The sequence below is a fragment of the Gobius niger genome (genome assembly GCF_951799975.1).
Source record: "Gobius niger genome assembly, chromosome: 9".
In the NCBI taxonomy this organism is placed as follows: domain Eukaryota; kingdom Metazoa; phylum Chordata; class Actinopteri; order Gobiiformes; family Gobiidae; genus Gobius; species Gobius niger.
Genome location: NC_136860.1, coordinates 7647858 through 7660063, shown reverse-complemented (window position 1 = coordinate 7660063; position 12206 = coordinate 7647858). Strand labels below are relative to the sequence as shown.

The 12206-nt window shown below is 42.5% G+C and overlaps 1 protein-coding gene across 4 annotated transcripts in view; it reads left to right on the top strand.

The window, feature by feature from the left end:
- The window catches only part of LOC306967747 (hyccin 2-like), a 75262-nt gene that overhangs the window by 17381 nt on the left and 45675 nt on the right, over positions 1-12206 (top strand). For all 4 annotated transcript variants that reach the window (XM_079562917.1, XM_079562918.1, XM_079562919.1 and 1 more), the window contains exon 2: positions 9804-9896. The gene's annotated coding sequence lies outside the window, so the exon portion shown is untranslated. The remainder of the gene's footprint in view (positions 1-9803; positions 9897-12206) is intronic.

The window sequence follows — 12206 nt, the reverse complement described above, 5'->3', positions numbered from 1 at the left end:
AAAATCGCTCCAGCTCATCTCGAGATGTGGGGCATCAAAAGTTATCCAAATTTTTTGGCTAAGTTTTTCGGTTTGTTTGCGGCGAAGCCGCAATCTTTCCGAAGTATTTTGCGATTCATCAAAAACTAAAAATCGCTCCCATTCGCACAAACAAACTCCGATTTAAAATCGGAAATATACATTTTGTTGACCTGTCACCCCTGGACGCAACAAATGTGAAAAGGTGACATTAGGCGCGATAGCGCCCCCTCCAGGTCCAGAAGAAAAAATGCATTATGGGAAAAAAATTAGTTTGTCGGAAATGGATTAAATTCGGTACAAAAATAGATGATGGCATCCCGATCCAAAAAGCCAATGGGACCCATACCGTATTTTGTACGGTGTTGCCATGGTAATGCCCGGGGGCCCCCATGTTATCATAATGGGGCTGACACATGAATCTTACATTATGCAGCATTACAGCGCGTTAGCGCCCCCTGTCAGGAGCTTGTGGACAGTGGTCATGGAAATACGGCCCGTTAGGGCCGTCTGATTCTAATTGTGAAATTAAAAAGATTACGGGCGCGCTAGCGCCCTCTGCAGGCTGGAGCCATTATTCACATGGAGAGGCTAAAAATGTTGTTTTGATGTTTACTGACAACAATTAATGGCACATCAGGGCAATAAAATGCAGTGTGGCAACGCTGGCGCCCTTGGTACGGTTGTGGCAACAGAGGCGCTAAAGGAGGCACGGCCCGCGAGGGCCGTTCGATGCCGCTTGCGGCTTTAATTCTTTCTACTTTCTTCTTCTTCTTCTTCTTCTTCTTCTGCTCTTTGAGCAGGAATTTGACCCCCTGAACATAGTCGAAAACTCACCAAACTTTGCCCAAAATTCAGGTTCGGTGAAAAATTAATAAAAATGTGTGTTTCATATTGGGGGGAAAAAAAATGGCGCGACAGCGCCACCTACAAAAGTGAAAATACATTGCGCCAATGGGGGAGGGGCCGAAGTAAACTTTGTCGCAGAGCAACGAGATTCGGTACAGATATTCGTCATGTGACGACAAAAAAAAAATATTATTGTGGCCACGCCCCCTGACAAACCGGAAGTCCGCCATTTTGACAGGAAGCCCGGAGAATGCTGAGTCAGCGTTTTCGCTGACGTCGCATTTTAACGAACTCCTCCTAGGGCGTTTCGCCAAATGAGCTCAAAATCGCTCCAGCTCATCTCGAGATGTGGGACATCAAAAGTTATCCAAATTTTTTGGCTAAGTCTTACGGTTTGTTTGCGGCGAAGCCGCAATCTTTCCGAAGTATTTTGCGATTCATCAAAAACTAAAAATCGCTGCCATTCGCACAAACAAACTCCGATTAACAATCGGAAATATACATTTTATTGACCTTTCACCCCTGGACACAGCAAATGTGAAAAAGTGACATTGGGCGCGATAGCGCCCCCTCCAGGTGCAGACGAAAAAATGCATTATGGGAAAAAAATTAGTTTTTCGGAAATGGATGAAATTCGGCAGAAAAATAGTTGATGGCATCCCGATCCAAAAAGCCAATGAGACCCATATCGTATTTTGTACGGTGTTGCCATGGTGAATCAAAATACATTGCGTCTATGGAGGCGGGACCAACCGGGGCCAACGTCAACTTTGTCGTAGAGCGACGAGATTCGGTACAGATGTTCGTCATGTGACGACAAACAAAAAATATTATGGTGGCCACGCCTCCTGACAAACCGGAAGTCCGCCATTTTGACAGGAAGTCTGGAGAATGCTGAGTCAGCGTTTTCGCTGACGTTGCATTTTAACGAATTCCTCCTTGGGCGTTTCACCAAATGAGCTCAAAATCGCTCCAGCTCATCTCCAGATGTGGGGCATCAAACGTTATCTAAATTTTTTGGCTAAGTCTTACGGTTTGTTGGCGGCGAAGCCGCAATCTTTACGAAGTATTTTGCGATTCATCAAAAACTAAAAATCACTCCCATTCGCACAAACAAACTCCGATTAAAAATCGGAAATATACATTTTATTGACCTTTCACCCCTGGACGCAGCAAATGCGAATTAGTAACATTGGGCGCGATAGCGCCCCCTCCAGGTGCAGAAGAAAAAATGCATTATGGGAAAAAAATTAGTTTGTCGGAAATGGATGAAATTCGGTACAAAAATAGTTCATGGCGTCCCGATCCAAAAAGCCAATGAGACCCATATCGTAATTTGTACGGTGTTGCCATGGTGATGCCCGGGGCCCCCCATGTTATCCAATGGGGCTGACACATAAATCTCGCATTATACAACATTACAGCGCGTTAGCGCCCCCTGTGAGGAGCTTGTGGACAGTGGTCATGGAAGTACGGCCCGTCAGGGCCGTCTGATGCTAATTTTGAAATTAAAAAGATTGTGGGCGTGCTAGCGCCCTCTGCAGGCTGGAGCCATTGTTGACATGGAGAGGCTAAAAATGTTGTTTTGATGTTTACTGACAACGATTAATGGCACATCAGGGCAATAAAATGCAGTGTGGCAACGCTGGCGCCCTTGGTAGGGTTGTGGCAACAGAGGCGCTAAAGGAGGCACGGCCCGCGAGGGCCGTTCGATGCCGCTTGCGGCTTTAATTTTTCTTTGTTATTAGTATTCCTTGTGATCTGTGTGTCATTAAATTGTGGTTGGAAATGGGGTTAAAGAAGATAAACTTCTTTCCACTCCTTTTTGGACATGTGCATTTGTAAACTTGGCTTTGGAAAAGAGTTCACAAGTTTGCTTTAGTTTTTTTTGTGGAAATGCGTTGTGTTGCTCACATGTTCGAAATAGAAAATCATTTGTTCATCATTTCAATCCGAACCGTCTCTGAGCTGAGTTTGAGTGTCACTTGCTCTCGCTGATGAGCTTTCTCATTACTTGATCGCTCTTACTTTTGAAACTATGTCGGCACATTGATGAAAAATCCGTCTTTGCGAATGTTTCCAAAGCTTGACTGAACTGTTCGGAACAGCTAGTTTACTAGAATCAGCTGAGAGTAATAATCTCTTGTTTGGAAAGCGTTTAGTAAGATGATGAAGAAAACACCAGCACGTCTTTCAACAATGGCCGCTCTTCGTACGCAGAACAATTTAAATTCCGGTGGGGTCTGGAGGATAAAAACGATTGGGGCCCAATGGAACCTCTGGCCCTCAAGATGATTTTGAGAAACCTTATTACACAAATTAGAGAGTACTTTTAACACTATTAGGGTTAAATGGGAGAAAAAAGGTAGAAATACTGTCAATACACCCAATGAGGTCATGTGTTATGTACAACACTGGCATTTGAAGGAAGTGCACTGGAAAAATAATTATCATTTTAAGGAAGAAATGACATGAATCTACTTGAATTAAGAGATTAAATCTAAGGTTTGAGTAGATTTCGTCTGGTCTGAGATGAGATAAAACCTCTAGTAGTATTTATTCTCTTAATTCAGATAATTTTGTGTCATTTCACATTAAAATCAATGATTTGTCTGATTTCAAGTGGGTTTTATTCTTGTTCCGTTGGCGCTCTAGCATTTGTATCTTGGGATTAGTTCAAACCAACTCAAATTCAACATAAAAGAACTTTAATTCAAGCAATTTTAAGTCATTTATCTCATTCAAGATGGTCATTTTTCCATTGTTGTGCTTTACTTTGGACTAATAATCAGCGGCTTCGGCCCTCGGTTTGTTTACAATAAAGAAAATCGACCCTCCGCCAAGAAAACTTGCCGACCCCTGGTCTAAATTACAGGTTAACAGGTTTTGTCATTGGAAGATGAATCGAAATGTTACCGAAATTGCAATCTCTGCTTTGGTCAATCTCAATAATCGCCATGGGACTTTATGATGATCAGGACATTTCTTTGGTAGAAACGGCTCCTAGTTTTTGAGTTTGGACGAAGCCATGGAAGATTTGTTTTTGTGCGTTAAATGAAACTTGAGGAAAGCGTTTGTTTTTGTTTGAGCTGAGGTTTCTATAAAAGATCATGAGTTCATGAATCAGCTGCATTTATTTATATTATTAAAATCAAATCGAAAATCGAGATGGATCAATTTGAGAAAAAATTATGATTGACCTTTTTTCTGATATCGTCCAAGACCTTGTTTTGTGTTGGATGCCGAGAAACTCTACCCGGCCTTTGGTCTTCGATTGATTGTTTTGCTAATGGAAACCAATCAAATTGCCAAGCTAATCGTTTGGCTATTTGTTGACAACGTAGCTGCTAAAAGAGATTCTGTTTATCCTCTGAACATTAGTTCTAGATGAGTCAGTGTTGGTCGTGGTCTGATCTGTGCTTTGGCTGTAGTCACGATTCAGAGCTGATCCAAGAGAGAGTTGCCAAAATATATACGACATGCAGAAGGAGCCTGTGAGTTGTTGGCTTTGTGCCAGATTGGATTGTGGTTAGATGGAGTGTGGTCATTTTAGTGGGCAGCCATGCACCTGTCTGAAAATGATACCGTGTTCTTAAGTGCAACGCATCAAGAAATTGTAATAAATCCTCGCAATTCCCTTTTCTTTGCAATAGCCCACTAGCTAACACTAATTTCTACACATTAGTGCTGGCTAAGTACGTCACTAAAAGGTAGTTCCCAACTTTTTAGTTCCAAGTGTACTAACCAATTTCCATTCAAACTACATAGAAAAGTATGCAGAGCCTGAACAGCCAGGCACCAGTCCATCTTTTTCACTGACAATACCGATACTTTATAGTGACACCATCATTATTTCTGCCCCAGCCTTGACAGTTAAAGAGGGGGTATTATGCTTTTTTCAATCACATAGCACCAGTCTATATCACACTACAATGATGACGAAACCTTCTGTTGGTCTGTCAATGCAGTTAATTAGAATAACTGCCTTGTATAAAATTGCTCTCTCAAAATGGCTGTAGGGAATGTCTTGAAATAGGCCTCTGTCTCTTTAAGAACCTCTGACCCTTTCCGACACGCCCCCTCCACACGCTGTCTGTGGCATCAGTGGGGACGGGGTTCTGCTGAGGAGCAGTGGTTGGCTACTCGACGAAAGCTCGGAGGCGTCTCCAGGAGGTGGGGGCGTTCCTAGGAGGACTCAGGCAAACCTATCCCTAAAATGGCCGCCATCAGAGTTTTTACAGATTACTCAAAAATAAGTGAATGTGCCAAGGCAACACTTCAGGCATGTTTTTCATGAGGGAATGACATAATAACATGATGTAAAGCTTGAAAAAGTCGATTTTGCATAATACCCCCCTCTTTAAATTCTATATAATGCTTTAGCTGTTCTCACATTTAAAAGAGTAGCAGAATAGTTCATCACTTCCACTGTTAGACAAGACAACAAAGATTAGATTGTTAAAGCTTGTGTTGGCAATACCAGCAGTGCTAATACCAGTGTTCTTGCCAACTGTGCTATTCTACAGGTTAACGGATTCAATGTTGACGATTTCAGCATTGAAAACTGAAAACAGATTTCATGTTGAATGTTTGGGAAATTTGGGAAATACGAGTATAGATATACGGGTAGGCTGTGCAATTAATCGAAATTCGATTGCGCTTTCGATTATTACACTTAACAAATGCAAAATTAGCATAATCGAAAACAAACTTTTTTTCCCACTTTTTTTTTTTCTATTTTTCTTTTATTCCAAAACCCCAATAAAGACAAACAATTTCAACAGTTACAATACACCTGACAAACTAGCACCAAGACAGAATTACGAAACAATACAACATACAGTAGACAATAGTCTTTTTTTGCGCAATGCATTCCAAAAAAGAAAAATAGTAGCTTTAGTAAATGTTTGGTTGATGATGAGAATGTTCATCTTTTTAACTTATTATGGAAAGAATGATTATTAAGGATGCCCTCCCGCTTGTCCACTCGAAGCGATCTCACGAAGCAGCTTGCATTATTTCACGCCGCTGGGATTATTTCCGCATTTCATGCTCATGCTTTTGCCTGACATAAAACAAACAGCGCTGTGTGATGATGTCATCAGGCCGCGCTGCTCTGTTTACTTGCACAGGTGTGAGGGCTGGCCAGCAGGGGGCAGAGACCTCTCCTCAATGGAGGCACACTGTTCAGAAAAGAGAAAATATTCAGCATTGTTGTAATAAATAAATATAATAAAGATAGACTTTTTTAAAGGCAATAATTGTTTGAATAATTATGATTTAAATTATGAGTAAAATAATCGTGATTTTTTTTTTTAATAATCGAGCAGCCCTAGATACGAGTATACAGACGGCATCTTTGGGAACGCCCACAAATGGTCACACTTGAAGCCATCAGAGGGAAAGCAAGGGAAAAGAACTACTCTTTCACCTTTAACTACTTTACTTTAACTTTACTTTAACAATTACTCAGTAATTAGATGTATTTTCTACTAAATAAAGAAACAGAGACATGGTGAAGGGGCAAAGTGGATTAACAACCTTAATTTGTACATAAAACAGGAAATGCTAACCATAATAATGCTAGTTAAGCTGCCTCTGCACATATTCCCTTTTTCTCTTGTTAGATAGATAGACGGATAAATACTTTGTCAGATGCGAGGATCTGAAATTTGTTTTGCAGTTCAGCGGCTCCGTATCCACACAAAATACAGACAAGACCTACAAATGTAAGACAATTCACAAAGACATTATAAACAATTGTCCACTCGCCAGAACACACTTTGATTTATGACTTAAGCTCCTCATTTAGTTTCAGGAAGGACTGATGAACAAAAGAGTTCCTCAGTCTGACCTTATTGAAGTGTGGCTCACGGTACCGCCCTGATGGCAACTGCAGATATTCAGGGTTCAGAACATGGCTGGGGTCAGAGGTGATGTTGTTATGGTCGGCGGCCTCGTACAGTCCATCCAGGGGCTGTCCTACAATCTTTGAGCAGATTTTAATCAAGTGACAAGATTTGGCAGTGACAGAGAGACGGCTGTAACACACAGAGTCACAGAACTGCAGGACGCTGAGAATCACAGAGGTGAAGAACAGAAGCAACACCTGACGAGACGCTCCGAGAGACCGCAGGCGACGGAGGAAAGATATTCTTTGTTTAGTTTTTAAACGGATGAAGTCAATGTGGTGTTTCCAAGACAAGGAACAGTCTAGCACCACACCCAGATATTTGAAGGACTCCACCTGTTTGATTGGCCTGTTATTGATGATAGTGGGAGCTGTAGTTACCGGTTTTAAACTAAAAACCACCTCCTCTGTTTTTTTGCATGTAAAGACCACGCAGGATTGTAACCATGGGCTCATTTGCATCTCTCAAACACACTCTCATTCATCCTGGACTATTGTACATGTTTTTAGTGGTGGGGGAAACCGGAGTACTTGGAGGAAACCTACGCAGACACAGGGAGAACATGCAAACTCCACACTGAAAGGCCCCGTCCTGGTGGGAATCGAACCCGAGACCTTCTAGCTGTGAAGCACAGCATAGCCACATCATGCGACAAGCCAGAAGCATTTGACATTAAAATTGTTTTTGTTTACACTTTTGTTTTGTTGTGGACATGATAATTCAATCAGAAAGCAGAGCAAAGCTTGGTTTTGCTAGACCCCAGTGGCTAAAACCAGTTTGGAAATGAACATAAAGGGACGCTTTACTGCTTCCACAATCCCATATCAAGTCCTAATCAGTGCTAGTGCAGCCTAAGTAGTTAAAGCTTAGTGACGGGAGGTTCTTGGCTTTCAAATGGTTTAGTAAAACATCTCTCTATTCCATACGTTACAGAATGTGGCGCTTTTCCTCCCCTCAGACGTGCAGAGTGTGTTAAAAGTGGAGCCGTCCCTGTTCCCCGCTCTGATTGGCCGCTGTTGGATGCTGGGGCTCAGTGCGCGCCTGTAGTCCAGTGGCATCTGTGTGTGCAGCTGCAGCGGAGCTAATTTTAGCCCGGGACGTGCGCACGTCTCGGTCCCCCGGCCCGGCCGATGAGGAGCGTCCCGGCTCTGTCAGCTGATGAGAACGAGCTGGATGCTTTCTGACCCAGTGCACATATTGATCCACAGACTGACACTGAATGACTTGTACACGGTGCTGCTGCCCTGCGCTCAGTGCTGTCCATGTGGGTGTTTACGAAGTGTAATACATCAACCTGTACTGGGGAGGAGCTTTCCAGGCATGAGGAATAGAGGTGTCCCGATTGAAACGTACCTGTGAGAGGAAATATTGCTATTTTATGTGTTTTCATCAACTTTTTGGAATAAAATGCAGAGGGTTTCTCGAAATGGGTTTATATTTTCTAATAGGAAATGATGTCTCTAAGAATTAAATGGTAACTGATATACAGGCGCTATAGAGCTGGGGCTCCACCTGCTGGTAACTGTGAGATCAATTTATTGAAAAACTGTTTCGATTTATGCCATGGTTTAGAGCAGGGGTGTCCAAACTTTATTCCTGGGGGGCCGCATTCTGAAGCGTACACAGGGTGAAGGGCCATAGATCGGTGGTTAGTGCCGCAAAACCTTTGACTAGCAGAGGTTTAAATTGTGCCCCACACCTTTATTTATGCTCAAAACCTTCACGCCAGCTCTGTCTCACAGTAAAAGGTTAGTTGTTTGGTTAGAATTGTGTAGAATTATTACATTTCAAATAAAAAGGACTATCTCTGATGATGTGTCCCGATTCAGCAAGAAGGCAGAGGGCCACCAAAAATTGGTCTGAGGGCCGCATTTGGCCTCCGGGCCGCACTTTGGACACCCCTGGTTTAGAGCTGGAGCACGGCCTCAGAAACACACTTTGAGTAGAGAGCAGCTCCAGGAAGTACAGAGCGATGCGCTGACACCGCAGAAGAAGGAACATCTAAATTTAACAGCTGTGTCCGAGGATGACTCAAAACTGCTTGAACGTAGGGAAATATTAGTCCAGGCCTGTTTCAGACGAGGGAACAATGTTATGACATGGCTTAAATACACAAAGTGTGGATTTTGCAGGAGAATGTCTCCTTCGTGGCGGCACGGTCTTGGGTTCGATTCCCACCCGGACAGGGCCTTTCTGTGTGAGGTTTATATGTTCTCCTTGTGTCTGCGTAGGTTTTCCCCGGGCACTCCGGTTTCCCCTACCACTAAAAACATGTACAATAGGTCAGGATGACTCCGAGTGTGAGCGTGAGTGTGATCGTGGGACAACAGATGCAAATGATCTCATGGCTACAATCCGTGCACTGTCCCAACCAAATAAACCAATAAATAAATAAAAATGATGTAATGTTTTAAATATTGCGACAAAGAAAAAATATATTTTATATATGCACATTTTCATTTAATGGTTTTAATGAAATATGTTAAACATTAGGCCAATGCTATCTTTCATCTTTATGCTTTTACCATTTAAGTCAAATTATACAGTTTAATAAAACAAGAGTTTAATAGGCTCTAATATGAAGCCTATCTTCAGCTGTGGTTCTCAATGCTGGTACTTGGGCTTCTTCAAGTGGTGCTTTTCGATTTCAATAGGAGACCATTTCATTCATGCTTTAGTTCTGATCTGATCTTGATCTTGGCCAGGCGGTTTCAGAAGGTCTGGCTAAAAACCTGGGTCTTGGTCTGGTCACATTGAGCTCTTGTTTCCAATCATCTGATTTGTAAAAGCAAAAGGACCAGAGGGTGGAAATAAACCAGGAAGAGCCATGAGACTGTCCAAATCAAAAACAGATCCGTACCAAGAGTGATCGACAGCAGGGCAAACCTTGTGAGCACGAGCTGTGGCAGTTGGAATAAAAACGTGTTGCAATCTTGGTCCCCAGATGAACAGAGTCCTCTTGACTATCAGGGCGTTAAAGCAACTCAAGCCTTGTCGCTAAGGTCTCTCCTGTTTGTGTTGCAGACGACGCGTCCCATGGTGCACCTGGCTGGTCCCTGTTGAACCGTGAGGCCTGAGGATGAAGACTGCAGCTGACTGATAGCTCATCGGGAGCAGGTAATGCTCCTGCGTTGACCTCCTGTAGAGCATGTTTTTGTATCCACGTCGTGTACTGCAACGCTGCAATCCAAATGCGGCCAGTTCAGGAGGCACAGGGTGCACGTGCAGACGTTACAGAACTTTAGGCCTGTTTTCATTCCACTCTGGATTTCAAAAGCTACTTCAAAAGCCAAAAATGCCCCTCTTTAACTTTTCGACATGTTGCCTCACTATGGACCACAAACATAAATATATTTGATTGAAATTTTATGTGACAGACACACACACTAAGTGACACACAATCGTTAAGTGAAATTAAATTTATACATGATTTAGAATTATTATTTTTTTTAAGATTTGTGCAGTGTACAACTGATAGTTTCCCCCACCTGAGCTGTAGCTCTCTGCAGTTCATCCAGGGTCATATAGGCTTCTTGGTAACAGCTGTGATCAGTGCTGTCCTTGTTCGGTCAGTAAGTTGAGGAGGACGGCCGGGGCTTTATACTTCTCAAAAACTTGATCCTGGACCTGCCTGGTGTGTTCTTGGACTTCATGATGCTTCTGCTCCACAATAGTCTCTAACAGACCTCTGAGACCATCACAGAGCAGCTGTATTTGAACTGACATTACATTACACACAGGTAGACTCTATTTAGTCAATGGGTCAACATGTGATCATTCAGAAATTTCATTCAACTTCTGAAGGAAATTGGTTGCACTAAAAGGAAAGGGAGGCCGGTAAAAAAATTCAAAATCATGTGTGATTTTTATTTCACTTTACGATTAGTGTGTGTCTTCCTCATAACATTTCAAGTAAATATATGAATGTTTATGGTCCATAGTTTGGCAAAACATCAAAAAGTTAAAGGGGGGCCGATACTTATGCAACTACTGTTTAACCTGGGTCTATCCAATCCAAAAATGTCGGCAATTTGGGCCATTTTTATGTATAAAATGTCTTCTCATTTATAGTACCCATCAGAAGTTTGGAAACACTTTTTATGTTTGGCTTCTCTTGCTTTTAGACAATGTTGCTGGAAAACAAGGGGCAGTGCATGATGAAAATGCCTCCAAAAAACAGCAAAACGTGGATCTAAAGATAGGATTTTTTTTTTTCTGGTACCTGCTTTTGATACTCATCATAATTTTTGGTATCATTTAACGGTCCCCAGCCCTACATGTGTTCCTTCATTAATCCATGCCTTCAGTGAGAATCTACAATGGAAATAGAAGAAAAAACAATCCATGAAAAGGCGTTTCCAAACTTTTGACCCGTACTGTATATCCGTAATCTACAGCAAAGGTTTTCCCCTGTTCAGCTGCAGCGTCTGGCCTTAAAAGAACAAAGTGCCTCTCGTGTCTACTCTTATTGTCCCTGACGGTGCCCGGCGGTGTGCGAGTTGTGCTGGTGCTGGTGTGTGTCTGAAGTAGAGCAGGCCACAGCTCAACCCAGGTTCAATAATTCATGTGCGACTGAGACCGAGCGACCTTGAACGCTGTCCAGGCCCGGCCCTCTGAAACCCAGCACTCTTATCCAGGACACGGCGGACCGGCCCGAGACGGGAGACACGCAAACGCCCCACATACCACGCAGCCACGTAAGCCTCCTGATGATAATCTGAGTTATTGTTAAGGCGAGACGCAGCACACTAATTTTCTCCCTTAAAGGTGCATTATGCAACTTAAAAAAGTTGATTTTAGTGTGTTTGACCTTTCAGTGACCCAGCGGCTGTAAGGGTGGTAGCTTAGCGCCGGTGGCTTTCCATCCCGGTGGCTCCTATGATGCTTCAGGATCAATTTTGTTTCATTTTTTTCAGGATTTCTGGTAGATTTTCAGAATGGAATGTATAGGTAGCCACGGAGACGGTTCAATGAGCAGTGAAAACCTAAAAAAACAATTGGTCCTGGAGTGTCCTACTGGCCATCGGGATGGTGAGTAAAAGCGCTATGCTAACCACCCAAGCATTCGCTGGTCACTTTTTCTACATAAAAAGTTGCATAGTGCACCTTTAAAGGGCAACGAAAGAAGCAGCCAAAACTACCTTTTTGTTCTGATAAACTGTTTAGTATCTGATGATTTTAGAGTATTATCTGCTGTTCCCATGTCATTTTTTGTCATTTTGTGACAAAGTGTATTTTTCACTTATGAAGGCTAAAACCGTGTGTACTGCCCCCTCAACAACAAAAAGAAAAAGAAATGCATGACAATACAACACACTTGAGGTATCACATTGGACAATAGAGCAGTATTTTAAGCAGAAAAAATGTAAAAAGGAGATACTTGTAAAGAAAGTACTTTGTGAGCCTAAGCTGATGTAATGGTGAATT